This window comes from Bubalus kerabau, chromosome 10 (assembly GCF_029407905.1).
Source record: "Bubalus kerabau isolate K-KA32 ecotype Philippines breed swamp buffalo chromosome 10, PCC_UOA_SB_1v2, whole genome shotgun sequence".
Taxonomy (NCBI): domain Eukaryota; kingdom Metazoa; phylum Chordata; class Mammalia; order Artiodactyla; family Bovidae; genus Bubalus; species Bubalus kerabau.
In genome coordinates, this window is record NC_073633.1 from 68,336,721 (window position 1) to 68,362,585 (window position 25,865).

A 25,865-nucleotide genomic window follows, 5' to 3' on the forward strand; every position below is an offset into this window, starting at 1 on the left:
TTCATTTTCACTATTACTTTTCTCTACTAGGCTTGCTTAATGGGAAGTCAGAGGAAATCAAGATTTTGTGAGTATCAGCAGTGAAACCAAATCAATCACACATGTTCTGGCAGCACATTTTATACAACTGCTTCAGAACCCAGTGAACTTAAAACTCTCCTAAATATATAAATTATTAGAGAAAAATAGACTAAATTTTGACTCTAAATTGGCTGTTCAATTAGGAGTTATGAGTAAACATATTGAACTTTCCTTTCTGAATGAAAATATTGTGCTCTATCAAGTATGAACCATAAGGTGTGTTTGGAAGCTGAACAAAGACTGTTCATTAAGCTTGAAAGGGACAGATCTAAGCCATCCTGCACTTTGTAACCTGGCATCAGGCCTCTAAATCAAACTTATTATTTTAGGGGCCAATTAAATGTTTTTCAGTAACTCAGTAGAAAGACAGCATCTTCACAAAATATTTCCAGCACCTTTTAAATTGGATACCTTGTCTGGCACTAAAAGATTTTTCTTGAAATTCTTACAATTCAAAATCAAAATCAATAAATCAATCCAGTTCTGAGACAGCAAAGTAGATGAAAGGCAACACCAAAGTCGATTAAAGTTCTAGTGGTGATTTCCCAAGTGTAACGGGTCCTTAGTTTGATTAAGACTCAGAGGAGGCAAGTCTGGCTCTTGGTCGCTTTGTTCTCCCTAAAACTAACATCCCTTGAGTTAACTATCATACCATACCAGATACTTTGAAGCTGAAACGTAATACTTTATTTTTTCTGACATTGCAAGTGCATTACATATCACCAAGTTGTTTTTTTTTTTTTTTTTATCTTTTCACAAGAGAAACTGTTTCCCTGTCTATCTAAAATTCATACCTTGACCTTACATGTTTGTCTTTGAGAACAAATCATCTTTCTTCCACTGTCTGTCAATTTTGTCTCTTACTCTTTGCTGTTTACTGGAGGCAAGGATGGCATATCTATGTATGATAAGTTGCTTCAGTCATTCTGACTCTGTGCAACCCAACGGACTATGTAGTCTGCCAGGCTCCTCTGCCCATTGGATTCACCAGGCAAGAATACTGGAATGGATTGCCATGCCCTCCTCCAGGGTATCTTCCCGACCGAGGGATTGAACCTGCGTCTCTTAAGTCTTCTGCATTGGCAGTCAGGTTCTTTACCACGAGCGCCACCTTGAAAGCCCTTATCTGTATCATTTGACTATTTGTCAGAATGAAATGAAGGCTTTCCTGCTAGCTCAGCTGGTAAGGAATCCACCTGCAATGCAGGAGACCCCGGTTTGATATCTCAGTTGGGAAGATTCCCTGGAGAGGTATAGACTACCTACTCTAGTATTCTTGGGCTTCCCTGGTGGCTCAACTGGTAAAGAATGTGCCTGCGCTGCAGGAACTGGGTTTGATCCCTGGGTTGGGAAGATCCCTTGGAGGAGGGCATGGCAACCCACTCCAGTATTCTTGCCTGGAGAATCCACATAGACAGAGGAGCCTGGCGGGCTACAGTCCATGGGATTACAAAGAGTCGGACATGACTCAGCAACTAAGCACAGCACAGAGTGACAGTTCTTGGAGAGTGTTGAGTGGTTATTTATGCAAAAGTGAACTAGTTATTTACTATTACACTAGGTGCAAAAGAGAAATAAATGCTGAAAACTGGCATTTCTTAAAATGTTCATTTTCTTCCATTTTATTTTACTTGGAACACAGATAAAAGGCACATCTTAATTCAATTAGGAGTAATATTTAGTTATTAGTCTGTAAGAATGTTTATATCTTAGAATTCTTTCCACATTTCTGATTCTAAGAAATTTAATTGAGGAAAATATTTTTAGAGCTCAATATTTCTAACTAAGAGTTACATGAATATATATAGAAATTAAAAAAAAAAATACAGCAATGAGTGTTACCACACCTGGACTTGGATCTGCTTGCCTGCTGGCAGTAAGTCAATCTACTGACACCAGGTTGTGGCAAAGGAAAGCACCGTGTTTACTGCGGGGTGCAGAGCAAGGAGAATGGACAGCTTATGTTCAAAAGACCCAGCATCCTAATGGCTTTCAGGGAAGGGTTTTTAAAAACTCAGTGTGAGGGAGGGGGCTTCAGGACATATCATCAACTCATGCTCAAGTCAACGAATTTCGTGTGATGTCCTGGCATCAGGTGAAGTTTCAAGTGTCATCAGTCTGCTGGTGTCAACCTCTCATGGTGCTACATGCTTTCAGGTAGCAGTTTTCACCTGGGCTGGGGGTGGGGTGGGTCTGCTTCATGTGAAAACAACTGAGGAAGTGTGTCAGTCTTTTATATCTTTCAGGGAACTGGGATTTCAGTGACTCTGTTGTGTGGTTGGTTTATAGTCTAAATTTTAAACTCTTGAACCAGCTGTTTGAGACTCAGAAGAGGCTTGGGAAAATAAAGCAAAAGCCTTCTACTTCAAAGAAAGGGACACAGGGTTTTGTATATGGTTTCAATCCCTCCTTGCCCTTGATAGTTCTCAGTCTTGAGGGGAACAGATTTGGGACAAGAAAGGGAATATTTTAGATAGAGGGATTAATCATAAGCTCAGCAGACAAACTCAGTTTTACGGGAACTTGATTTTATGAGAAGATCATCTGAACTTGAGAAAACATTGCAAATATGAAAGGAAATCATTTGGTGCATTCATTTTAGTGATTTTTATAAATACATTTAGTAAATTCTTGCCTTTCAGTTCAGTTCAGTTCAATTCAATTGCTCAGTTGTGTCTGACTCTTTGCGACCTCATGGACTGAAGCACATCAGGCTTCCCTGTCCATCACCAGCTCCTGGAGCTTGCTCAAACTCATGTCCATCAAGTTGGTGATGTCATTCAACCATCTCATCCTCTGTTGTCCCCTTCTCCTCCTGCCTTCAACCTTTCCCAGCATCAGGGTCTTTTCAATAAGTCAGTTCTTTGTATGAAGTTGCCAAAGTATTGGAGCTTCAGCTTTAGCATCAGTCCTTCCAGTGAATACTCAGGACTAATTTCCTTTAGGATGGACTGGTTGGATCTCCTTGCTATCCAAGGGACTCTCAAGAGTCTTCTCCACCATCACAGTTCAAAAGCATCAGTTCTTTGGTGCTCAGCTTTCTTTATGGTCCAACTTACACATCTATACATGACTACTGGAAAAAACCATAGCTTTGACTAGACGGACCTTTGTTGGCAGAGTAATGTCTCTGCTTTTCAATATGCTGTCTATGTTGGTTATAGCTTTTCTTCCAAGGAGCAAGTGTCTTTTAATTTCATGGCTGCAATCACCATCTGCAGTGATTTTGGAGCCCAACAATATAAAGTCTATCACTGATTCCATTGTTTCCCCATCTCTTTGCCATGAAGTGACAGGACTAGATGCCATGATCTTCGGTTTTTGAATGTTGAGTTTTAAGCCAGCTTTTTCACTCTCCTCTTTCACCTTCATCAAGAAGCTCTTTATTCCTCTTTGCTTTCTCCCATAAGGGTCATCTGCATATCTGAGGTTATTGGTATTTCTCCAGGCAATCTTGATTTCAGCTTGTGCATCATCCAGCCTGGCATTTTTCATGATGTACTCTGCATATAAGTTAAACATGCAAGGTGACAGTATATAGCCTTAAAGTACTCCTTTCCCAATTTTGAATCAGTCCATTGTTCCTTGTTCTTTTCTAATGGTTGCTTCTTGACCTGCATGCAGGTTTCTCAGGAGGCAGGTAGGGTGGTCTGGTATTCCCATCTCTTTTAGAATTTTCCACAGTTTGTTGTGATAACGCATTCAAAAGCTTTAGCATAGTCAGTGAAGCAGAAGTAGATTTTTTTTCTGGAATTCTCTTGCTTTTTCTATGATCTAATGGATGTTGGCAACTTGATCTCTGGTTCTTCTGCCTTTTCTAAATCCAGCTTGAACATCTGGAAGTTCTCAGTTCACATAATGTTGAAGCCTAGCTTGGAGAATTCTTGCCTGTAGGGTGTTTTTGTTATTGGAAAGGGCTGCATGCTCTTTCATTGACTGTTACTTAATTTGGAATAATTAGGAATATTAAATTTGAGTTCATTGTTTTTATGTTTTCCCATGCAGGTTGAACATTGTGGCTGTAGCTGCTTTGCATTCATATTGGCTTAATAAGTACTAGTTGGAGTTTTGTGAAAATACAGACTTATGCACTTTCTCTGATAAGAGACAGTTTTGGTTCCTGGTGGTTTTCTTTTGCCTACATTTATATAGCACTAATCTCATGAAGTCAAGCTTTAGACTAGCATGTTACTGATTTACATATTAAATAAGCAGTTACCTCTGAATTGCTTTCCTTTATGATATTCTCAGATGCAAATTCTTGAAAGAGAGAATGTGGTCAGAGTCTTATTTGATTTTGTTTGATAATATTTTTGCCTCTTCTCAGTTTAATTTGACCTCACTTAATGGAAACTATGACAATAGTAGTGAGAGCTTTTATAGTGGCGCTGTTATAACCTCTGGATATGGCAGCTATGGACTTCATGGACTTGAACTTTTTGTATAGGAAGTAGGCATGAGATTACTTGCCTACTACCCAAGCTCTGGTTTTGGTTCCAGCGCTTCTGCATGTATATGTGTGTGTGTGTGTGTTTATATATATATATATATATATATATATATCTCCACACACATTCATTTGCTTCAGTCATGTCTCTTTGTGACCCCATGGACCATAGCCCCCCAGGCTCCTCTGTTCATAGGATTTTCCTGGCAAGAATACTTGCAGAAAATTCTTTACCCCTGAGCCACCAAGGAACGAATTGTTCTTTGTTATGTATCATGTGTATTTTGTGGGAGGGGTTAGGTAATGGAGGATGAAGAAGGAGTGCAAGATTTAGGGAGATCACAGAAGTGTACATAATTCATGATGGGTTCACTGAACAATTATACCTATGAAATGCCAGCAACCTCATCTGATTCAGTCGTAACTGAATCCAAATACTTGTAGGTGGAGCATATCAGAGTCTTTTCTTCTCATTCTGAAGCCAGATGACTCGAGTACCATATCCGAACATACCTGTTTTTTGGTCATGTCACTTTTACTTACAAAGCACTTCTGCTTCCTCACCTATAGTATAGATGAGACATTCTATTTTACATGTCTCTCATCAAATTATTGTCATGTTTAGAAAACAATTAAAATCACATAAAATAATTCATAATATACTTTAAGTGCTAAATAAGTTGCTTTGTAAATAGCAATCCCTCTTTTTGTTATTCTCACTGTTATAATCTATGAAAAAAGTGAAAGTGTTAGTCACTCAGTCACGTTTGACTCTTTGTGACTCCATGGACTATAGACTGCCAGTCTCCTCTGTCCATGGGATTTCCCAGGCAAGAATATTGGATTGGCTTGGCATTCCTTTCTCCAGGGTACCTTCCTGACAGAGGGATCCAAATCCTGGTCTCCTGACTGCAGGCAGATATTTTTACCATCTGAGCTACCAGAAAAGCCAGTTTCACTTAAGTGATTTTTGTAGTAATAACTTTCCCTTTGAATACTACATGCTTATCATTTTAAAAATTTGAACAATATCCAAAAAGTGCAAAGAATAAACCAACATATTATCCAAAATTACCAGATACAATCGTGTTAAGTGTCAAAGTTCATTTTTGGTGATTTTTCTGTTTTCTGTTAGTAGCTTTTGGTATTGTTTAAATTTAAAAAATAATACTCATGTACTATTGTTATAAGGCTTCTCTGATGGCTCAGTAGTAAAGAATCCGCCTGCCAATAGAGGAGATACAGATTCAATCCCTGGGTCAGGAAGACCTCCTGGAGGAGGAAATGGCAACCCACTCCAGTATTCTTCCTGGGAAAATCTCAAGGACAGAGAAGCCTGGCAGGCTACGGTCCATAGGGTTGCAATGCACTGGACTTGACCGAGTACACATGTGTGCATGCGTGTGCATGCACGCACACACACACACACACGCACACACACACACACACAACTATCATTATAAAAGCTATAAAATTGTATCTGGTTCAAATTTCATATATTCTAAAAATTTGAATGGATTGATTGCTCTGTGTGTGTGTGTATGAAAGATATACATATACAGGTAACAAAAGATAAGAGATATTTCTGAGAATCTATTTTAGGTAAAAGTAGTACATTTATTTCCTTTAGTGCATTATTTCCTATAAAATTCACATTTTCATTAAGAGAAGATAAATCAGATGATTGAGTCATGATGGTTTGTTAAATTTTAATTATATTTGGTGGTGTCAGTGGTAATGAACATGCTTACCAATGCAGTTAGATGTAAGAGACTCAGGTTTGATCCCTGGGTTGGGAAGATTCCCTAGATCTTGCCTGGAGAATCCCATGGACAGAGGAGCCTGGTAGGCCACGGTCTATAGGGTCACAAAGAGTCGGGCACAACTGAAGCAACTTAGTATGCGCACGCACACACACACATTCACACACACACATATATATATAGCAAAAACTTAAAAGTACTCAAAATCTACCCTATTAAAGGAACTATCACAAAACAAATACCTCAATAACTATTAGAAACATTTTCTGCAAAATAGACCATTACTTCTTACTTTGTTTTCAAAGGTATCCACTCTTCAGGGTATTCTTTCCTTGGTGCTGTGGAATGTATATGTCTACTATGTGGCAGGCTGAGAATGGCTCCCAAAAATATGCCCACATTTTAATCCCTGTAAAGTTTATTTGAGAAAAAAGGGTCTTTACAAATGTAATTATTCAAGGATTTTGAGATGATATTGTCCTGGGTTGTCTTGGTGGTCTTTAAATGTCATCACAAGTTTTTTTTCATAAAAGAAGGCAGGGAGCAATGTGACAGTGAAAGCAAAGAGATTTGAAAGTGTGATGCTGCTGGTTTTGAAAATGTAATATAGGGTCACTCATCAAGGAATGTAACTTGATAGGCTGTAAGAGGTGATGAGCAGATTATCTTCTAGAGTCTCCATAGGGAGTATAACTCTGTGAAACTGAGCTAAGGAAACTGACATTAGACTTCCAGCTTCATCTAGCCTGAGCTATGAAAGAATAAATTTCTGTATTTTAAGCTACTAAATTTATTGTAATTTTTTAGAAGAACCACAGTAAACTAGTACAGAGTCCTTTTTTTAATCAGTGAAGTTGCATGCTATTCTGATTTGTTGGATTTTTGTTGTTGTATAATATTCAATATAGAGTTTTAAAATTTTTTCTACCTTTTCTTTTTTAAGGCAAATAATGCTGTGAATATCTGCATATATATGCACATGATTTATAGTGTAAATGTGTAAGTGGGTAGCTCACACATTTATTTTCTTTCCAACATTGTTTGAGAATTATTGTTCTGTGTCTTAATAGTTATTGTTGTTAGTATTTTAATACAAGTTAGTCTGGTATGTGTACAGTGGTATCTCTTTATAGTTTAAATTGAATTTCCCTAATGAATAGTGAACAATTTTTGTGTTTATTGGATATATCAGGACCAATACCAGGATGAGTCAAGAGAAGCATGTAGGTACACAATATAAGGATGGAATTATTTTTTCTCCTTTCTTTTCCCATTTTTGGTGCATTATTTCTAATTTGCAAGCAAAAAACACATAACTTATAATAAAATAACATATTGTTCTTTCTCCTTTTTCCCCAACTTTGTTGTACCTTAGATGTACATTTAAAGCTAAATCCATATAGGTATCTATGATAAAAGTGTTGAATATTGAAAGAATAAACACTTTAAACGTTAGCAGCAGCAGGCACTTTAATATTATTCAACCCTCTAATCCTTCAGTATGGTCTATTTTGTTTGTGGATCTGATTAATTTTTTCGGTACTCTTTCATAGTTTTCAGTGTAGAGGTCTTCCACATCTTTTGTTGATGTTGTGTATAATTATATAATTTTGTTGTTCTTTAAATGACATTTAAAAAATTTCATTACCCACTTGCCTGTGTATAGGTAAGCAATTTTTACTTTTTGTGCATTTGTCATAATTTCAGCTACCACTTTAAACTTACTTTTACTTCTGATTTTAGTTAATTTTGAATCTTCTTTGCACATAGCCAGGTCCTCTTAAAAATATTTACATTTTCTTTGTAGTCTTTATAAATGTAAATTCTTTTTATTGTGTAAATTCTTTTTATTTTATTCTTTTATTTACATTCTTTAAATGTAAATTCTTTTTTATTGCACTAACTGGGACCACTAGAATATCTTTGGTAAATTTTTTGCTTTCTATAGAATCTGTATAATGTTCTCTCTCATTTATTGGCAAACTTTGTTCTTTCTCTTTGTCTCCCCATCTTTTTTTCTCTCTCTTTCTGAAATAAATACATGATTATTCAAGAATTATAAAGAGTATTTATTGATTTTTCAAGGAAAAACTATTTCTCTTGATTTTTAAAAATTGTATGTCTGTTTTCCTCCTAGTGATTTCTTTTCTTTCATATCTTCACATGTGCCTATTTATTTCTATTTGTTTTGAGTACTAGGCACTTGAAAATAATTTGAAGTCAAGAAAAATGTTAACTTTCCTTAGAGTAATTAAATTGCTCCCCAGTCCCTGGGATTCTCCAGGCAAGAACACTGGAGTGAGTTGCCATTTCCTTCTCCAATGCATGAAAGTGAAAAGTGAAAGTGAAGTCGCTCAGTTGTGTCCTACTCTTCGCGACCCCGTGGACTGCAGCCCACCAGGCTCCTCCACCCATGGGATTTTCCAGGCAAGAGCACTGGAGTGGGGTGCCATCGCCTTCTCCGACAGGAAGCTAAAGGCACTAGCATTTCAGTGTTATTTTAATGCAACTATAGAAGTACACAATCTAGAAACTGATTTTGTGTACCTGTGTAGGCTGGTGTTTCTATAATGTGGTTCTTGACCCCAATTCAAAGCTTTGAGGGCCCTTTTTACCTATTATCTCTAGCAGATAATCTTAGTTATCTGACAGGATTGGTAACACTACCTTGCCAAGCCACGTGGAAGCCTGAAGCAAAAGGAAAAATCAGTAATATTGATTGTGTCTTAAAAAAAAAAAATTGCTATGTTGCTTATCATAGATTTTTAAAAAATGAACTTTGATTTAATGAAATATTACATTAAAATATTGTTTACTTTGAGTGCTTAGCTTTTTTGGCACCACACCTGTGGCAAGGGCCTCCCTGGCCGACCCGAGATCAGGGCCTGCACAAGACCTAGAGATTTCACATTTATATCCACTTAGGAGCATTTAACCAACAGATGAGACCTTGACCTTCTATGTTTCTCTGTAGCTTATTACAAAGAAATAGTATATTACAAAGACATGGTAAGAGATACTGGGAGAGGGCTAAATTTTCATGTGTAGTAGTTCCAGAAAGATGCCTATATAATCCTGACTGAATTACAGAATTTAGAGATTCCTTATTCACTGCTATATTTATTCTTTATCCTCTCCAGTTTGTTGCCCTTCCAGAGAGCCAGATAATGGGCATTGGTATTAGACAAATATGGATAGAAGTTCCACTTAATATGACCTTGGATGAGTTACTTTACTTGTCTGAGTCTCAATTTTCTTGTCTGTAACATGAGAGTGATTTTCAGCTTATAAGGTTCTTGTGTGAATAAATAACATGTACAGAAAAATCCATCACAAACCTAGTCCATAATGTAAGCAATAAATATCATTTTTCTATTCTGCTCTTTTGCTTCCTACTCAATTTGGTACAATATGGTACATGCAGTGTATTATTCCATTCTATCATATAGAACTGAAAAAAAAAATTCAAATGCTTCTGCCAGTGTCTTTTATTGCTGTGATCATAAAGTGTTATACAGACCTCAATGATAGAATTTCTTCATTTGGAGTTGACTCGGTTATATATATGAACAGTTTAATACTTCAAACATAGCAAGAGGAAGGAGTTGGTTTGTTGTATATAACAGAAGGAGAGAAATAATAGGACTATTAAACCCACTCTAACTCCTGATCTAAACCCCAATATTCAGTTAAATTATTATGGCAATGCACAAGTTTAGGAATTCATATTGCTGTTTCTAAAATCCCCATGTGTTTTTAGTTGTGGAAAGAGAAACAAAGGAAAAAGAGAAAACTTATTTATTTTACTCCCTAAGCTTGTTCTCACTCTGTGGGGGTATAAAAAGATATTTACATACAATAACAAAACCATCAGGAACTTCATCTTAAATAAACTTCAGCAAACCATTTTCTAATATTTGTGTAAGAAAATATAAACCTCACTTCTTGAATTATTTTGAAATTACATACTGCTGCTACTGCTAAGTCGCTTCAGTCGTTTCCGACTCTGCACGACCCCATAGATGGCAGCCCACCAGGCTCCCCCGTCCCTGGGATTCTCCAGGCAAGAACACTGGAGTGGGTTGCCATTTCCTTCTCCAAAGCATGAAAGTGAAAAGTGAAAGTGAAGTCGCTCAGTCGTGCCCGACTCTTAGCGACCCCATGGACTGCAGCCCACCAGGCTCCTCCATCCATGGGATTTTTGCCTTCTCCGTGAAATTACATAAGCTTTTGTTTAAAATTTTAATGATATTACTGATATATCAAATAACTATAATTAATATCAAAAATATGAAAAATTGACACTGAGTCTCAGATACCCTGTGTAGAAACCCAGCCTCATAGTAAAAAAATAAACTGGCCATAATTATTTAAATTTGTTTACAAGTAAAACAATACTATCTGAAAAGGAATTACTAACAAATGTAATGAATGATATATAAATTAAGAACTAAAAATCTGAAGGACAAATGTGTTAAAATCTTTGCTTCAAAGTAAAAAAAATCAGAAATTTTGTAGTTTTATTTATCTTATTCATGTTTACTTGCAATAGAATATGAATATTCATATGTAGACAAGTAAGTCAGTACTAACATGCAAAGAATCTTTTCTGTGGATTTTATTTAAATTACATCAGTTCTGAATAAAAATATATAATTAAAACCAATAAATTGAGGTATCTTTCTATAACTACCCTTTTAAAAAATGGTAAATAGCAAACATGTTCATGAATAAACCATCATTTAATGTTTCATCAAGAAAATGTTTCTTCATTAAAGAACTTTGTGGCCTAAACTTGTGATAGTGCTCAGTCATGTCCGACTCTGCAACCTCATAGACTGTTGCCTGCCAGGCTCCTCTGTCCATGGGATTTCCCGGGCAAGAATACTGGAGTGAGTTGCTACTTCCTTCTCTAGTGAATCTTCCTGACCCAGGGATTGAACCTGTGTCTCTCACATCTCCTGCACTGGCACTGTCACCATGGATAGCGATATAAACTTGGGGGTACTGACATGCTTAAGTTGGCAAGGTACATGTCCACACACATGCCAGTCTTTGTGCCAGTGTGCTTGTATCCATTTATTCCTGTTCTTTGATACATCTATCATGCATTGTATTTCTACATTGTTATATCAGTTCAGTTCAGTCACTCAGTTGTGTCTGACTCTTTGCCACCCCATGAATCGCAGCACACCAGGTCTCCCTGTCCATCATCAACTCCCGGAGTTTACCCAAACTCATGTGCATTGAGTCAGTGATGCCATCCAGCCATCTTATCCTCTGTCGTCCCCTTCTCCTCCTGACCCCAATCCCTCCCAGCATCAGGGTCTTTTCCAATGTGTCAACTCGTTGCATCAGGTGGCCAAAGTATTAGAGTTTCAGTCTCAGCATTAGTCCTTTCAATGAACATCCAGGACTGCTCTCCTTTAGGATGGACTGGTTGGATCTCCTCGAAGTCCAAGGGGCTCTCAAGAGTCTTCTCCAACACCACAGTTCAAAGGCATCAATTCTTCGGTGCTCAGCTTTCTTCACAAACCAACTTTCATATCCATACATGACCACAGGAAAAACCATAGCCTTGACTAGATGGACCTTTGTTGGCAAAATAATATCTCTGCTTTTAAATATTCTATCTAGGTTGGTCATAACTTTCCTTCCAAGGAGTAAGCGTCTTTTGACTTCATGGCTGCAGTCACAATCTGCAGCGATTTTGGAGCCCAGAAAAATAAAGTCTGCCACTGTTTCCACTGTTTCCCCATCTATTTGCCACGAAGTGATTGGACCAGATGCCCTGATCTTTGTTTTCTGAATGTTGAGCTTTAAGCCAACTTTTTCCCTCTCCTCTTTCACTTTCATCAAGAGGCTTTTGAATTCCTCTTCACTTTCTGCCATAAGGGTGGTGTCATCTGCATATCTGAGGTTATTGATATTTCTCCCGGCAATCTTGATTCCAGCTTGTGTTTCTTCCAGCCCAGCGTTTCTCATGATGTGCTTTGCATATATACCACACAATAAATTAATAGTTTTTAATTGAACAGTCATGTTTTTAAATAAATTATGAAACTATATAAATGTATCCACATATCTCTCATTTCTGATACTCTTTATATCTTTATACTCTTTATCTTTATACACTTTATATCTTTAGTATATTTGAGTTTACATTTTGTATCACTATTCTTCTTATACAAAGATCTTTTTAAAAATATTTCTTCTAGTGCTGTTCCACTGGTAACAAATTTTCTTACCTTTTATTTTAACTCTAAAATCTTTAATTTTGCCTTTACTTCTGAAGATTGTTTTTGCTGGGTGTATAATTCTGAAATGATATTTCTTTTCAGTGCTTAAAATATTTTTTCAGTTATTATCTGGCATAAATTTATTCTAATAAGAAGTTAGTAGTATTCTTTATCATCATTCACTTCTGCATTATGTGTATTCCTAGCTGGATATATTTACAATATAAAATTCTCATTTCTCTCCTGATATTCTCTCCTTATATCTTCTTTCTCTTTCATTTTTTTACTTTAAATCTTTGCCATATTTTAACATTTAATATGAGCTTGTCTTCTACTGACAATGTTCTGTTTATCTGCAGGTCTACTTCTATAGCTTATTTGTTCTGATTATATCACAGTTTCCTCTTTTTTTGTTTTTTTTTCTTTGTTTAATGACTTAAACTTTACTGCTTGATATTTTTCAGGCTATGTTATTGAATGTCTTGATTTTTGTTTTCTATGAAATTGTGTTGAATTTTTTCTGAGCAGGTAGGTAGTTTACTATCAGGTAAACTTGATTCAGTTATACTTTATTTTAAACTTTCTAAAACTTAGATCATTTCTTTTGATAGGGCTAGATTGTCCCTAATTATGCATTACTTTTCTGAATTTTTAAACACCTGAGGATGTTTAGTGAGGTCTTTTCACTTTGACTAGTTGAAACTCGAATATTTCCCAACACTGTATAGCCTCTAAGTTAATTGGTGCTCAGTAAAGTTTTTCTCTCTGGCCTTGTGAAATCTTACTCAGTGTCTATACAATTTAGTATTCAGTCGAAAACTCAAGAAGATTCATATGTATGGTTTTGGATTTCCTCCTTGCTGCAGCTCCTTTCTCTCTGGGACCTTGCTCATATTTATAAATTCCAGTCATCTCAGCTTCATCCTATAATCTCTTTCCCTATCTAGAAAAATTACTTTTATCTATGGGCTTCTCCTTCCTTTATTGCAGTTTTAAAAGTAACTATATATATAGAAACTCAGCCTTGAATATGGAGTTCACTTTAAGAATCACAACTCTGTATTGTTTGCTGTACAATGCTTGAAAACTATTGCATCATATATTTTTTCTAGTGTTATAGTCGTTTACTGCAGAAGAATAGTCTGAAATCCATTATTTTGTTATGACTAGAACCAGAAATCAAACACTCTGGTTTTAAAAGAGCACGTATTATGTACCTGCTATCTGCTGTGCACCATACTAAATGTTTTCAAATATGTAATCAAATCAGATTTACTATTTGCTATTCACCAAATAGGGTTTACATTTTATTATTTTGGGAGAGAGGGACACCTTGAGCAGACTGTTTTCACCACTATGCAGTTTCTCATGCTGAATATTTTTGGTATGTTATTTGCATACTGCCTAAATTCTGTTTATCTTAAGGGATTTATGGCACCTTTTTTTTTCTGCATTTTCCCCCAGTTCATTTTCCAAACCCACCCTCCTTTCCCAAATTTATATTTTCATAAAATGCTTTTTGATTCACCTCTATTATAGCATTTACCCTGTTGAATTATAGCTGTCTTTTATGTGCCATAAACCCTAGCAGAATTTTAGGCTGTAGTTGCATCTTGCTCATCTTTGAGTCTATGCCTGTAAGACTGTATTGCACACATTAGGTCATCTTTAAGTGCTGCTAAATTGAATATGCTCTATCTGACTTAACTCACATAATAATCTTGTGAGATAGATAGTATAATAATCATCATTTTTAGCATAAGAACTAAGGCCCAGATTTGGTAGATATTTTAATTTCAAGTTGCTAGAGTCAGTGCTGGAGGAGGAAATGGCAACCCACTCCAGTGTTCTTGCCTGGAGAATCCCAGGGACGGGGGAGCCTGGTGGCTGCCGTCTATGGGGTCGCACAGAGTCGGACACGGCTGAAGCGACGCAGCAGCAGCAGCAGCAGAGTCAGTGCTATAATTTCATACAATTGCAAAACGTCAGAATTGAAAGTGTCAATAAAATGAATTAATGTAACTCCCCAAATGCCCAAATTTCAGTGCCCAAATTTCTTCTTCTTTTAACAACAGAACTCTATTATGACCTTTCTATTTGTATTCCTAACCCCTTAAAGCAATCAATATCTGATTGATACCATTAATTCCTTATAGTAGTTCAAATTTACTACTCTAAAACTCCTAGTTCCTTTACTCATCATTGCAATATAAAATTTGTCTCCAAGTTCATCTACTGTCAAGCCCTCAAATATTTGAAGACAGCTCTGATATCATAAAATCTTTCTTTCAAGCTAAACATCTTTAGTTGTTTATCTGCTCTTGGTGTGTATAACCTGGTTTCTGCTCCTTACATCAAACATTCCACAGTTGTAGCTCAATTTTTTAAAGTAATCTTAAACTCCAAAACAGATTATTTTATATGATTACACCGATTACTATGAGACTGTTATGTTAGGTGTAATTCCAAAGTTCCTATTTTACCTTTCCAAGTTAAACAATGTATAACATAGATAAAAGAAAGTTTCCCTCTGGTAACTGGAAGAATTGGTTATGATTTACAGATGGAAGTGTAGGATAGTGTTCCTGTAGGACATTCAACTACCTTTTCAAGAGATGGACCATACATATATTTTTTCAGTTATCTGCCCTCTTCCCCCGGTCCTGTTGCTCCCTGACGCTCCTTTGTCTAGTGAACAAAAGGAAATAAGAGAGGCAGTGAATGAGTTATATGTGAAACACACTCTATCTTATTTCTGACCACTGTTTCTAGATGGATAAGCAATGAAACAGAGGTGAATATGGATTTTATGAGTCTATAGAATTAGGCAATACAAGTTCAAAAATTAATTCTGCTATCTTAAAAAATAGCTTTCACTGTAAATCAACAGCTGATGGGTGGGAGTTGTACATAAAGGGGGAAATATGGGCTTAAAGAGATTATGAATAGGTATTATAAAGAATTAACATTTTAAGTGAGTGAATTAAGTAAACTCTTGGCTGGATTGAAAGTTTAGATTCTGGTTGGCTGTAGTTTTCTCTTCAGTTCCAGAAATATGACAACTCCTAATTTAGAACAAAGACCCAAATTCACAAAAATTGGGAAAAGCACCCTTCCTCTTACCAGGTGGAGGATATTAACAGAGCCATCAAATCATCCATAATGCCATTATTTTGAGATTTTCCTTCCACTATAATAGTCAGTGAACTTTCAACGATACCTCACTTAATTATTTGATGTGTATTGGAAACTCAGAATCTTTCTCTGTGAATTTGGTTTAGCCCATGAACCAGTATATCCCATGCATAAAGAAAACGTCAGTGTTCATGTGTTCCTGAATAGGCTATCTCAGCCACTACTTTTCCAGGCCCTGGAGAATTCCTTTCTCATATAAGCACATGTAGACACTCACATGTGTGCACAGTCACAAACCCACACACACATGCTCACACACATGAAGAATGCACCAACGTGTACTCCCCTTGGTGGTGCAGTGGTTAGGCCTCTGCCTGCCAATGTGAGGGACATCCTTGGTCCAGGAGGATTCCACAAGCCTGGGAGCAACTGAGCCCATGTGTTGCACCTACTGAAGCCCATGCCTAGAGCCTATGCTCCACAACAAGAGAAGCCACCACAACCAGAAGCCTGTGCTCCACAATGAAGAGTACCCCTCTACGCTCCTGCACCGCTCACTGCAACTAGAGGAAGCCTGCACAAAGCAACAAAGAGTGAGGACAGCCAAATAGAAATTAAAAGAAAGAAAGAAAAAAAAAGTTACTGAGTTGAATTGTACCAGCTTTGCAGGAAAGCTAAAAAATGTGGATATTTACAGTTATCTTCCTTTTAAAAAAAGAAAATGCATGAACATTTGGCTTTACACTCTGTGTTGGCTCAAATCTCCACTTGCCTTCAGATTTACCCTCAGATTTTGGGAGACCAAATTAGACAAACCTATTCTACCTTCATTTCTGTCATCCTTGATCTTGCCTGGGAGCAATAATATTATAATCCTTCAGATTTACTATAAATATTTGAATATTTACTTTCAAAGGTTGATTTGTCTAGGTAGAACCTTAAAATCTTCAAACATACTATGTGATGTGCATACAATCTCAGAACTGGTTTATCACGAATCTGTGTAATATGAATCAGCAACAATTACACATTACAACATCTGCTGGACCATACCTTAATAGCAATACTTTGCATAGAAGGACTTGTTGACATGCAGTGCCTGTTTGCAGAGAAGTTAATTATTTGCTGGAATTTGCTGAGGAAATATCCAATGCAATATGCCAATATAATGTACATATTTCTTATAAAATACCTGCTGTGAAGACCATCTTGCTATCCTAACCTGGGTAAAATAGTGTATATGACGAAAGTTTCAATGTGGCTGAAAACTCAGGGGCAAGTGTTTTATCCTGAAAATCAATTTCATTCTTCCATTGCCACATTTTAAAAACTAAGAGACAATTATTATGAAGTGATTTCATGGAGCAACTAGTATAGGCAAATATAGAAATAAGAAGATTTAAGTCAGGGTAAAATCCTGAAAGATGATGCTGTGAAAGTGCTGCACTCAATTGGCCAGCAAATTTGGAAAACTCAGCAGTGGCCACAGGACTGGAAAAGGTCAGTTTTCATTCCAATCCCCAAGAAAGGCAATGCCAAAGAATGCTCAAACTACTGCACCATTGCACTCATCTTACATGCTAGTAAAGTAATGCTCAAAATTCTCCAAGCCAGGCTTCAGCAATATGTGAACCATGAACTTCCTGACATTCAAGCTGGTTTTAGAAAAGGCAGAGGAACCAGAGATCAAATTGCCAGCATCTGCTGGATCATGGAAAAAGCAAGAGAGTTGCAGAAAAACATCTATTTCTGCTTTATTGACTATGCCAAAGCCTTTGACTGTGTGGATCACAATAAACTGTGGAAAATTCTGAAAGAGATGGGCATACCAGACCACCTGATCTGCCTCTTGAGAAATTTGTATGCAGGTCAGGAAGCAACAGTTAGAACTGGACATGGAACAACAGACTGGTTCCAGATAGGAAAAGGAGTTCGTCAAAGCTGTATATTGTCACCCTGTTTATTTAACTTCTATGCAGAGTACATCATGAGAAACGCTGGACTGGAAGAAACACAAGCTGGAATCAAGATTTCTGGGAGAAATATCAATAACCTCAGATATGCAGATGACACCACCCTTATGGCAGAAAGTGAAGAGGAATTCAAAAGCCTCTTGATGAAAGTGAAAGAGGAGAGTGAAAAAGTTGGCTTAAAGCTCAACATTCAGAAAACAAAGATCAGGGCATCTGGTCCCTCCACTTCATGGGAAATAGATGGGGAAACAGTGGAAACAGTGTCAGACTTTATTTTTTGGGGCTCCAAAATCACTGCAGATGGTGACTGCAGCCATGAAGTCAAAAGACGCTTACTCCTTGGAAGGAAAGTTATGACCAACCTAGATAGCATATTCAAAAGCAGAGACATTACTTTGCCAACAAAGGTCCGTCTAGTCAAGGCTATGGTTTTTCCTGTGGTCATGTATGGATGTGAGAGTTGGACTGTGAAGAAGGCTGAGCGCTGAAGAATTGATGCTTTTGAACTGTGGTGTTGGAGAAGACTCTTGAGAGTCCCTTGGACTGCAAGGAGATCCAACCAGTGCATTCTGAAGGAGATCAGCCCTGGGATTTCTTTGGAAGGAATGATGCTAAAGCTGAAACTCCAGTACTTTGGCCACCTCATGCGAAGAGTTGACTCATTGGAAAAGACCCTGATGCTGGGAGGGATTGGGGGCAGGAGGAGAAGGGGACGACAGAGGATGAGATGGCTGGATGGCATCACTGACTCGATGGATGTGAGTCTGAGTGAACTCCGGGAGTTGGTGATGGACAAGGAGGCCTGGCGTGTTGCGATTCATGGGGTCGCAAAGAGTCAGACACAACTGAGCGACTGATCTGATCTGATCTGAATAATCCTAGTTCTGCTTCTGAAAATATTGTCATTGTGCAAAGCTTTGGTTGGTGGGATCGTTACCACAAGGGGGACTCCTTCCAGGGCCCCAAAGTGGGCTCTTTAACGCTTGGAAATGAATTGTCTAAGGAGATACACACACTGACAAAGCAGAAGACTTTATTGAGAAATGGCACTCAGGCAGACAGTAGCAGGGTAAGGGAACCCAGGAGAACTTCTCTGCCACGTGGCTCATAGTCTCTGGTCTGAGGGTGGTGGTTTGCTTTCTAGGTTGTTTCTGGCCAGTCTTCTTGCCTGTGTCCGTATTTGGTCTGACTCAGGTTCCTTCCTGGGGACTCATGCATCTCTCAGCCAAGATGGATTCTAGTGTGAGATGTTCTGGGAGATTGGCAGGACCTATGATGGGCTGGCATCTCCTCCCTGCTTGTAGCCCCTCCCAAATTCTGCCAGTTAGTTTTCTGAGGCGGCACCATATTTCTTCTCAGGTCATTCTGTTGTGAGACAACTCATGCAAGTGATTATTATTGTGCTTGGCCAAGGTGGGCGGTTTCAGTCAACAGTTCCCTAACAGGATTGCACCAATAAAACTGTATCAGTACCATCAACCACATTTGAGGATCCAGAATGTTCATACCTGTACCCTAGTTCTTTAATATCATAAAGGGAGAAAATGTAATAATTTGGTGGCAATGTCATCATAAGTACAATAATGGAAAATGTAGTCATTAGCAGAATTTCTGTAACAAAATTAGTTACAACTGAATTTAATAAGATTTTGGATTCATTTTATGATAGTAATGTTTAGCTTCAGGTGAACACTGAATTTGATGCTCAACCTCTGACCAAACATTTATTTGGTTCATGTCTACTTAATAGATATTTGCATATTTAAAAGTCAGTTTTAAATTTTTTTGCTAGCAACCTTCATAACAAAGACATGCACAATTGATTCATAGTCTGATAATATGATGGGAAATAAATGCAAATGTATACATACAGGGATATATTATAGGAACATGTAAAAAAGTAGAACCATTCAAAGGAGAAACGATTTCATAAGATGACAAAACTCAAACTAAACATATATTTACTAGTATATGTAAATGAAATAAAATGAAAGAAAAAAATACTCATATTGGACAAGAAAAAAAGTGTTGGTTTTCCTGTTTATTCCACCAGATCCCTTCTCCAACTTTTGCTGCTCCTTTGTGTACTCCGGGAGGCAAACTTCAAACTCTATCACTTGGTTCTCCTGCCAGCTGGCTTCTAGTCAAATTGGGTTAATTCAAGTTACTAGTAAGAGATCAGAGAGCATGAAGAGAAAAAAATCATGGCATTTCTTCTCTATTTCCCTGCTGATTCTGCATGACTATACTTTCTACCAAATAACCCTTCTTAACATGACCAGCTCTTCCTGAGCTTTCATAATGCTATCTATACCCTTTGTCTCTTCAGGTCTAAGTTAAAAGTTTTTCACTATTTCTAGTCTCTGAGTATTGTAGCATCCTTTGCTGAGTCCCTAAATTCTGCTCACATTGAGGAAAATAGACCCTTAACTTAAGTCTGTAAGGTGGACCACTGAAGCAGAAATTTGTTTCTTGCAAGGATACTGACTGATATAGTGGCTGTTACAAAGTGAAGTATGGAAGAATATCTTTCTTACAAAGAACACCAAGCAATGGCATTTTGTACTGCCCAACATGCAGAAAGAGCACTTTGCAGCAGGTCCAGTTGGTCCTGTAAGCTCCCCTGCCGTGTAGGCAGTATGACTCATTAGATCTAATAGTGCAGAGTCTCTGAGACTGAGAGTGATGCTGTTTGAAGTTCCAGCTAGGTCCTAGAGGAGTATTTCAGTTCATTTGGCTAAGATTTTGAAGCAAAGCCACACCTGCTTTTCAAATATTCTCTATATGAAAAGCAATTTCTGACTTGCTAATGGGCCCAGGGATAAATAAAATGCTTGAGAATGGGATACTGGGTAACTATGTGATTTGAAGTGTTTATACCAACTAGGTGTTATTGCTCTCTGAGTTATCAAATCCTAAAGTGCAGGTACATTAGCATTATAAGTTATAAAATGGAATTATTTATATGAAATGGCCTGAATAGGTATGGGAATCACAAATCCATTAAATAAGCAGATAATTCAGTCTCCTACAGTATATGCTTACTTATTTGCTGAATCTCCCTCAATCCACATTTGTATTTATCAGAATAATTGTCTGAAGAGAAGGTGTTCAGTAATCAGGTGAGTCAGATGTGTGACCTCTCCATGGATGGCTATCTGTAAACTTCTTTTACCAGTGACTCTGGTGCTTACTTAGTGGGTCCATGTGGTGATCCTGGTAGCATGGATGGTGAATATGCATCAACTGAACAAAATGGACTACCCTGTAGTAAGTCTGACCTGGCAGCTATCGCCAGTGTCTAGCCAACTACTACCAGAGGTAATGCTGAGCTCCTAATATGCTACCATTCCTTAGGGACCACCAGTCTGGTGGCAGGGTGATTACATTGAACTCTTTACATTATGGAATAAGCAATGACTTTCCACATAGAAATAGATACACATTCTGGAAATGGGTTAATCTTTTCCTGCCCTCAATGCTTCTACCAGTATCACCATACATAGCCTTATAGAATACCTTATTCATTGCCATAAAGTCCAACATTGTGCCTTTGATCAGGATACTCATTTTACAGCAAAGGAACTGTTACAACAGATTCATAGCCATAAAATTCAAGTTTTCCCACATGTCCAATCACCAGTAAGCTGCTGGCCTGATAGAATGATGGAATGGCTTCCTGGAGGTTCAGTTACAGTGCCAGCTGGGAGACAATATTGTTTGAAATTGTAGTACTGCCTAATGGATTATACCATCAGCCAATTCATATTTCCATATGCCCCAAAGCCAGATCATGAAGGTCCTGGAACTAAGAGGTATAATTGAGAGAAATCTTTCTCATTATTTTACCTAATATTCTAGTTATAAAATTTTGTTTCTCTTCCTGAAACCTTGTACATATTAGGTGACTTTGGGGGTTTCTTTTTCCAAGGAAGGAAGACTTATGCCTATGTATCTATTAAATTGGGTTTTAAAACTATACTCTTATGATGTTTCACTTCTAATGCCAGTGACCTAACTGGCAACAATGAAGTTTACTCTATGATTAATTCTGTAACAAGAGAAAATTGAGCTAGAAGGACTGGTCTGGAGTCCAGGGGATTCACTATAGAGAGTTTTATCAGTTACATGTGCCATAAAAATAGTCAGTGAAACAACCTGGCCACCAAATAAAGACAGACTTGCCAAAGACTGTGAAAGACTATGAGACGAAGATTTGGGTCAACTCATGAGACAAATATTCCTGTCCTTCAGAAGTTTAGCAAAGTGTATTTTGAAAATGAAATGGATACTAGAAAAAAATTCTAATAACCAAATTGGCTTCATGATCAAAGGCAAGAGGGTAGCATCTAATTATCTTATTTTCTGTTAATTGAGCATTTCTTTCTTCTTACCATACTCTTTGCTCTCTTATGTGAAGATTACTGATGGTGGGTAATATTAAAATTTAAATTTCAACTGGGAGTATGGCTGAATTTCTGATACCCTGTCACAGTTTAAGTCATCATGGAACTGTAGTTTTCCCTGCACTGGGGATGCAATTTTCTTAATCTTAGTAAAAGCCAAAAATGGATAGTGAGTGGGCACAGTGATTTGGTACTTTTCTGTTTGCTTCCTAGGTCTATTTTCTTTCCTTCTCCATCTTCTTTTAGGTCATGGATGCAGAACTGGACATCCAGGTCCCTTTGTGGTCTGAATTCTAGCAGAATACTCTCAGTGGGTGACTTCAGTAGGGTTCAAGTTGGGAGGAGGGAGAAGAGGGTATTTCTTTCTTGTTTCCTCCCTGCTTTGGTCCTGTGCCTCTGGCAGCATGTCTCCATGTATGGCTTCTGCTGGGGGCCTTTCCTCATAGCTCCAGCAGTCACTTGGCTTTGGTGACACTTTCCATCCCTTTGTCCCTTTATGGCTTACTGCAGTTGCTGTGTCTCTGTTCCCAAGCATCTCTTGTTTTCTCTCATGAATTTTTTAAATCCTAGCTATAATTCTGTAAACAAGCTCTTTATTTAGTTCTCTACAGTTGAACCTCAGAGAGGAATCATGATTTCTTTCAGAATTATCTCTTGTATCAATGCCAGTGATTTATTGTGTATAAGAAACATAATAAAATTTAACTCAAAAAGCTTGAAAGGGAAACTTTAGGCAAAGACATGGCAGGCAAATGAAACTAAGAGAAAAGCATGGATCATAATTTTAATATCAAGTTAGATTGATTCATGGTTGGTAAAAAAAATATTAAAAGGATAAATTGTTGTTGTTGTTGTTCTGTAGTCACTAAGTCCTGTATGACTCTTTTGTGATCCCTTGGAGTGCAGCCCACCAGGCTCCTTTGCCCATGGGATTTCACAGGCAAGAATACTGGAGTGGGTTGCCATTTCCTTCTCCAGGGGATCTTCTGGACCCAGGGATCGAACCCACATCTCCTGCACTTTCAAGAAGGTTCTTCACCACTGAGGCTCAAGGAGGCTAAAATGGACAAATACAGACATGTTTTAATACGAAGATAATATACACAAATAACTATTATAAATATTAATTTACCAAATACTGTGTCTACAAAATTTATAAAGTAAAAACTTCAGGAAGTAGAAACATATTTTTAAAAGAAAACTTACAGTGTTCTTTTCTCAGCTAATAAATGATCAAGTGGGAAAAACAGTGAGATTAAGGAGGGTAAAAATAACTGTTGGGGGGAGAACTAATAGGTGGATATTCATTTGTATGTTCATGGACTAAGCTAAATTCAACAAAGTATTTGGCCTCAAGAAAGACCTCAGGATATTCAAAAAAGGAGAAGCAATGCAGAGCTTAATCCATGATGATAATGTAATATGACAAGGTATTAATAATAACAATTGTAAGCAAATTATCTATACCAGTTGGTGTAGAAGATTCTGTCATCTCATTGGATCAAAGAACAAATCAAAATTATAACTGAAATCTAACTAGAAAATAATAATGAAACACCATGCTTTAAAACATTTAGCATAGCTGTAGCAGCATTCAGAGGCTATTTACTATAAATAATTTAACATAAAAAAGAAAAATTAACAGTATTTAATTAAAGAATTAAATTACAGTGAAATGGATCAAAAGAAAGGATACATGAGGATTAAAAATGGAAATGGAAAGGAATGAATTAGAAAATAGAAAAGGATATAACTATTGAATAAACCCAAAAGCCAATATTTAATTTAAAATGAATTTAATCCAAAATTTAAAAATTAATATATATGGGGGCAGGAGGAGAAGGGGACGACAGAGGATGAGATGGCTGGATGGCATCACTGACTCGATGGACGTGAGTCTGGGTGAACTCCGGGAGTTGGTGATGGACAGGGAGGCCTGGCGTGCTGCGGTTCATGGGGTTGCAAAGAGTCAGACACGACTGAGCGGCTGATCTGATCTGATCTGATCTGATGTATAAACTAATAATTATGCTCATTATGGCAACATAAAAGAGGAAACATACAAAATTATAACATAGGGGAAGTTACCATAGGTTATACATAAAGATATAGTTCCATTTCTATCTATCTATCTATTATCTTAAAATATAGTTTTTTACTGGAAGGGCAATGTGAGTACTTAAATCTTTTATCTTTTGTTATCAATTTTCAAAGTAAGGAGTTGTTTTAATAGCTGCCTCAAAAGATAAAAGGTGACAAATGAATTTTTTTAGCTTTTCTTTTTTAAAAATTATTATGGACTCTTGGATTTTCATTGATCCAGTGTGTTCCAACCGACTAAAATCATTTTTCTTTTTGAGGCTAAAGTTGTCACGTGGTTGACCTGTGGGAAACCTTTTTTTTCTTTTTTTTTTTTTTTTGTTTTCTTATTTTATTTTATTTTTTAACTTTACAATATTGTATTGGTTTTGCCATATATCAAAATGAATCTGCCACAGGTATACATGTGTTCCCCATCCTGAACCCTCCTCCCTCCTCCCTCCCCATACCATCCCTGTGGGTCGTCCCAGTGCACCATCCCCAAGCATCCAGTATCGTGCATCGAACCTGGACTGGTAACTCGTTTCATATATGATATTATACATGTTTAAATGCCATTCTCCCAAATCATCCCACCCTCTCCCTCTCCCACAGAGTCCAAAAGACTGTTCTATACATCAGTGTCTCTTTTGCTGTCTCATATACAGGGTTATTGTTACCATCTTTCTAAATTCCATATGTATGTGTTAGTATACTGTATTGGTGTTTTTCTTTCTGGCTTACTTCACTCTGTATAATAGGCTCCAGTTTCATCCACCTCATTAGAACTGATTCAAATGTATTCTTTTTAATGGCTGAATAGTACTCCATTGTGTATATGTACCACAGCTTTCTTATCCATTCATCTGCTGATGGACATCTAGTTGCTTCCATGCCCTGGCTATTATAAACAGTGCTGCGATGAACAGTGGGGTACACGTGTCTCTTTCCCTTCTGGTTTCCTCAGTGTGTATGCCCAGCAGTGGGATTGCTGGATCATAAGGCAGTTCTATTTTCAGTTTTTAAAGGAATCTCCACACTGTTATCCATAGTGGCTGTACTAGTTTGCATTCCCACCAACAGTGTAAGAGGGTTCCCTTTTCTCCACACCCTCTCCAGCATTTATTGCTTGTATCTTTGTGACATAATCCTGTTTCTCCACCGAATAAAATGATACCATTTTCTCATTATGTTTCTCTTTTTGAAACTTTTCATTGAAATATAATATACATACCTTAAATTATACAAATCATAAGCATACAGTACAGTGAATTAGGGCTGGGTGAATAGACTGTTGAATCTACAGACTAGGTTAAGAAGTGGAAGACTAGCAGGATCTCAAAGGTTCCTCCTGCCCCATCCTAATCACTATCCTAGCCCTTCTGCCACAATGTAGCCTCTATCCTGATTTCTAATGGGACAGAACAACTTAAACCTAAAAAGTTGATATAAGTGTATTAATGCAGAATGTGCTTGTTTTTATTTACTCCTCTTGCTCAATGACTGAGAATCACATACATAATTGTATCTTTATCATATTTATTTTGCTAGATGTATAGTAGTCCAATATATGTGTATAATACTATTCTTTCTTTCCTATCTATCTTGTTAGACATTGTTTTCAGTTTGAGGCTATTATAAATAATTTTTGTGAATATTTATAAATATTTCTAGTAGTGCATATATACACATATTTCTATTGATAAGATACCTAGAAATGAAATTCCTGAGTCACACAGTAA

General features: G+C 37.2%; 1 pseudogene; it reads left to right on the forward strand.

Annotated features, from left to right (window-relative positions):
- The window catches only part of LOC129622112 (voltage-dependent anion-selective channel protein 3-like), a 92,674-nt pseudogene that overhangs the window by 49,241 nt on the left and 17,568 nt on the right, over positions 1-25,865 (forward strand).